This window comes from Simochromis diagramma, unplaced genomic scaffold, assembly GCF_900408965.1.
Source record: "Simochromis diagramma unplaced genomic scaffold, fSimDia1.1 OVJJ01000463.1, whole genome shotgun sequence".
NCBI lineage: Eukaryota > Metazoa > Chordata > Actinopteri > Cichliformes > Cichlidae > Simochromis > Simochromis diagramma.
Window position 1 is genome coordinate 3,692,449 of NW_024386941.1, and position 5,760 is coordinate 3,698,208.

Consider the following 5,760-nt stretch of genomic DNA (forward strand, 5'->3'; position numbering starts at 1 on the left):
CTTGTCCAATTTGTTTCTTCACTATACTGACAGGGAAAAACTAAACAGCATTGCAAGGGGGAACCTCAGAAACTCCAACAAAGGCCATGTTTATTTCAATCGCAGCTGTTTTAAGTTGTGGCTTTAACACAGAATTTATTTTTTATAGGTGCAGTTGGCTTCCATGCAGTCCTTAATATGAGTTCAGTGAGACTGAATGTAGTTGCTGACCCAACATTTGATCTTGTCATCTTCTTCACACACCCAGAGCAATAATTTGTCTATACATTTACATATAAAACTGGACTGACTTTCAGCCCAAGGTGCAGTATAACTTCACGTCATTTGTAGGCATACACCTCTAAATTAAAGTTACACTATACGGGCAAACGTATTAGGTCACACATCACTGAATTTAATAATGCTTTGGGATGGTTTTTTCTGGAGTTGTCTTGGGTCTTTTAGCTCCAAGGAAATCTTACTGAGACATTTTGGACAATTCTATGCTTTCAATTTTGTGTGAACAGTTTGGGGAAGGCCCTTTTGTGTTCCAGCACGACTGTGCCCCAGCGGATAAAGGTTCATAAAAGCATGGTTGGATGAGTTTGGTGTTTAAGAACAGACTGGCCCACACAGAACACTAACCTCAAACTCAATGAGCACCTTTGGGATGAACCGGAATGGAGATTGGATGAAAATTCCCATAGACACACTCCATGCAAGCTGCAGTAGCTTTAAAGGTGAACCAACTCCATAAAAATGCGAGTGGGTTTAGAATGAGATGTCATAAAATGTTGTGTAGGTGGCCAATACCTTTCTCAGTATAATGTAGAAATAAAAGGCTTACTGGATTTTGGTTTGACACAGAGAATATTTAACTTTTTGAACAAAGGATTTCTCTGTTGATAAAACCCAAGGATTAAGGAATACGGTTGGCCAGACTTATGCAAGTGAAAAGAGTTGTCCTTAAGTTAACTTCAGTCTTAGTTATTTATAAACGCATGCACAGCACAGTTGATCTTTGTAGTATTTTTAGTCTCTTGCCACAGTAAACTTCACGGCTGGCGACGTCATATAATATCACATCGCCAAAACGTTGACTCCGCCCAGCAAAAATAATCTCCACAATCGATTGTGCCTGTGGTCTGAGAGGGAGCATTTCATTTCTGCTATCTGACATCAGGGTTCATGGCAACAAGCCTGATCTTGGCAGCACTGCCAGCACTGAGTCCCAGGATTTCCCCAGTCACCGGATGTTACTCAGATATCATTGGCCAGGACATTGAGTACTGGGAATAAATGGAATACCACAAAGTTCAGCATCTGGACAGCGTTTTTAAGTCCTTTTAAATAGCCCAGTTCTCTGTTCCAGTTCAACAGAAAGCTTGAGTGTCTGCTGTTCTTGAGTGTTTTTACACAGCAGTCTTTGGCAGAAAGTGCGGTGATGTTTGAGAAGCAGGGTTATTGAATAACAAATCGCTGTTTGTGTGTAGCAATACACTGAGTGCTTGCCTTCGCTTACTTACCTGCAGATAAGTTGTATGTGAATATATGTGGGCCTGCACAGTTCAGCATGTGAGAGCTTTCCCCTTCCAAAGGCTGTATTAATGAGAAAGCAGATGTGAGAGCTACAGGGTTCCTACACAGGATGAAAAAGGATGACATTTCGTTTTAGTGATTTCTAGGTCTGGGTAAGCATGGGAAATAAAAGTACTATTGAGAAATATTTGTTTTCAGACCCATTCTCCTGTTCTGTTTTGTAAAATGTAAAATTCAGAATTGCCCAAAAATGAAGAGACCATGTAAGCAGGACAATTCATGGCGAGATGTTGTCTGTGAGAAAGCTTGGTGTTATAGAAAGCAAGGCAAGAATGGCATAGTTGGTAAAATAGCTCTGGCCCATGTACAGCTGGAGTTGGAAAGATGGCCATGCTCACTGCAGTTTTCACAGAAAGTGAATTCACAGGGCTCAACAGACACTATTAAATCAACCAGATTTTTAAAACTTATTTTTTTTTATTGTTATTCGTAAGGGCGTAAAAATATGTGTTAAATAATAAGCATTGAATATCAGGGTAGTGCAAGCATAGGTGAAAAAATTTGCTGTTTTTACAATTTCCCAGCCTTCTCCGGTTTGGGAGATGGTTGATCTGCATGATCTACACTAGAACACCAATTGTGTGGCAATAACATAGGCTACTCACATTTGCTTGCATAATAAACCTGAAAGTTTTATTTTATGTTGTGTCCAAAAATCTACAGAGAAATCTGGAATTTTGAGAGTGAAAATGTAATAGAAAGTTGTGTGGAAACACCTGGAAATAAACGAGTCAGCACTTAGAGGCAGGGAGCAGTAAGTCTGGTGGCAGGCATTCATCTCATCACTGGCAGCAGATACCAAGCTTTTGCCAGTCGAAGCGTAACACATAAAAGAATCTGGGTTAAAGGACAATATGGAGTTTTTGTTTTTTCTTCCTCATGCTCCAGTGACTGGCAACAAACAACAGACATCAGGTGACCAGTTGTATATTGCCTCAGGAGGAACTTTGAGAGGAAAATGAGAAATTCAAGCTGCTGTGGAAATCCTTCTGCAAATCTGTGCTCTAAATTTTGTCACCTCCTTATTAGGAACTGACTTACCTTTCTCAACCAAGGCTTAGTAAATAGTGGAAGTGAGAGTTGTCACGGTGTCGTGATGTTGTTCTAATGCACTGTATTTAGGAAAAAAACTATTAAGTTATTACAGGATAAAATGGGGATAAATGCTGTTTACAAAATCTTACTTCCTGCCTTTTTCTTCAGAAAACTAAATGCACAGCATGATTTGCTTTATTAACAAAATACAGTACTGGGTGTATGAGAACATACCTCACCTATAGCTAAATGTCAAGTAACTCTTAATGGCTTTATTTTTTCACCCATTTCCTTATTAGCAAGAACAAGCAGACTCATAAAATTTCTCATATATTCTGTCAAACATGCAGAAGAGATTTGAACATGAGATTTCAACTTTCATGTTGACTAATATCTTTGCAAGGTGAAACAACGGTGGATGTGGCTGTATTCATGTTTTTAATTTTCACATAAAATAAGACCAAATATTACAGATTAATAAAGTCTTCTGTTAGAAACGCTCCAGATGATTTTTTTGGAAACCGAGGCAATGTTCAGTCAAGCGGACGAATCAGTAAGCCAGAACAATTAAAACCACCTACATAATATATAAGTGGAAGCCAGGTTCCTGCATGTTTTGGAGGGGGCTTTTGTTGTCGTGTTTGGAGGAATTGTGTTTCTAATGAGGGGGCAACTACACCAAAGTTTCTTTTTTTATGTGTGTTTTCTTTTTTATTGTCGTAGTGAGCTCCCTATTAGCAAGATAGTCCCTCCAAAAACACAGCAACAACAACAGTTAAATAATAAATCAATACCACTTCCATACATAAGCTTTTCATTCAATTTTCTAACCTTTAGGCAGAAAATGCTAGGTCAGCTGTCACAGCAGTTAACCTCCATTACGCACGGATTATGTCCATACTTTTTACCCCATATAGAGTCTTTAATTTGGAACATACTAAACTTTGGAGGAGAAAAAAGGCATGGCTCAGACAAGACACTTTCTACTGTCTTTTTGAAAAGACAACATAGCACCCAGCTGGAAGCTGTTAGGAGATCAGGGATGAAGTGATGGACTTTGCGACACTACCGAGCTAGCACACAACAGTGTTAATGAATTATCTGTTCAGGCACCTTTTTTCCCCAGACTGACCTGTACACAGTTGCATCATGTCCTGTGCTCCTGTTAAATAGTAAATGCAAACTGGCTGCAAAAAGGGAGCATTTTTTTCCTTTTTTTAAAATCCAGAAATCTAAATTATCAGTAATATAGTTTAACATAAGTAGTACTTGGAAAATGCTTTGTTTCTGGATTCCCTCCCATCGGCCAAATTCTTGGTTTGAATTGAGCCTCTCACCCCTCACCTCATATTAAGCTCATTTGACTGAAGACATAAATTATGTAACATGCTCTCCGAGCATTGTTCCCTCGCTACTTCAAGCCCAGGGTATGATCACCATCTTATTATGAAGCTTAACTATGCCCTCCCTCATATTAGTGCTACTCGTAATTATTTCTCTACTTTGCTTTTGTAATTTTGAGAGGTTACCTTGTGTCAAACTTCTCTCTCACTCACTGTTTGGAGGCTATTATGTAATTTGTCTATTAGCACAGGAAGGGGAACACTGTGAAGTACTGACCTGAAACGCGAGTGCACAGTAATTAATTTTCTCTTCTGATTGTCTGCTGTTCCCATTACCCTAATCAGCATTTCATTCACTACACTCAACATAACACGGCGTCAGGAACTTCAAAACTACCTCAGAAATCTGCGTTTGCAACTTGTGATTTTGACACACAAGGCACGGTTATTAATGCGCATCCATCTGGCTATTGCTATTGACAGGCATACTCCCTAGCTGACCAGATGCATGTCCAGGTGGCCTGATAAACAAAGCATATCAGAGACGCTAACAGCACAGTGTTTGGATAGTTGTGGGATGAGAGGAGAGCGCAGAGCTGACTGGCTTGCTCCATCCAAAGATTAGCCAATAATGGAGCTGCTTTTGCCCTCACACTGTTAGAAAAGGTTGGACCCCCTGATGGTGCCCCAGAATGCTTGTACAGTATTGCGTGTGGCTGAGATACTTCATTGTGTAAGCTTTCCCTCCCAGCAGAAACATGTTTGCTTTAGCCGGCATGAACACTTTGTACAGACTCCTGATCTGAACATAAGCATGGGCAGTGATTTCCAAATTGTGTCACTAATGACCAGATTTTTCCTGTGTTGTTGTTGGATTTTAGTCACTCATGCTGTTTTTTCCCCTCCACGAACAAAGAACATTTTGCAAAATTATGCACGATACAATAGCTAAGCTCTTCTTTTTTTAAACTTTGGTGATGCATTTATTTATTTAATGTATTTTTATATACCTGAATTTTATATGAATTAAGTAACTGATGTGCTGAAGAACAGCAGAAGCTTTTTTGCCAAACTTTGTCAAGATCACCAGGTTTGCCACCAACATACGACCAACTCTGTGGACTTGAGAGACAGACAGACCTATTCACACGCACAGAATAGAGAACAAGAACATGTAACAAATTTAGCATGACTAATGTTTCGATGAGTAATCCAACATGCTGTCAATCATTACTCACACCGAGAACAGTGTCTTTGCTCTCATTGGTCCACAGGCAGCCGTGCTGTGCGCTTTGTCAAAGCACAGTCCCGTGACTCCCATCCTAAGGCAAAAGAATTGGGCCAAGCTGTGCTCGTGTGTGTGTGTGTGTGTGTGTGTGCAGAAGAGGGGAAAAAAAGTAGTGATTATATGAACAGGGGTTGTTCTTGTCACTGGGGTGACGGCTACAGACCAAATCAACCCAAATTCATGTGTTCCCGCTCAGGAACTGTAAACAAACAGGGCTGCAAGGACAGGCTGGAGCTGCGTTACATGCGACTGTTTTGACGCCTGGGCGGTAACGCAGCACCGTGAGGCTTTTATCCAGTGACAAGTGGCAACATCCTCATTGGTGACCCATTACTATATTCTTGCGCGGAAGCTTGAAGCATCTGTATCTTATTACGGATCGGTTACACACACATTTAGTAAACAACACCAACAGCTGGTTGCTTGTATGTCACATTTGCTGAATTTTCATTTGCTTTATTCTTGTGTTTCTTCGAATTAACCCACTTAATTCTCAAAGGTTACTTATGTATAGAA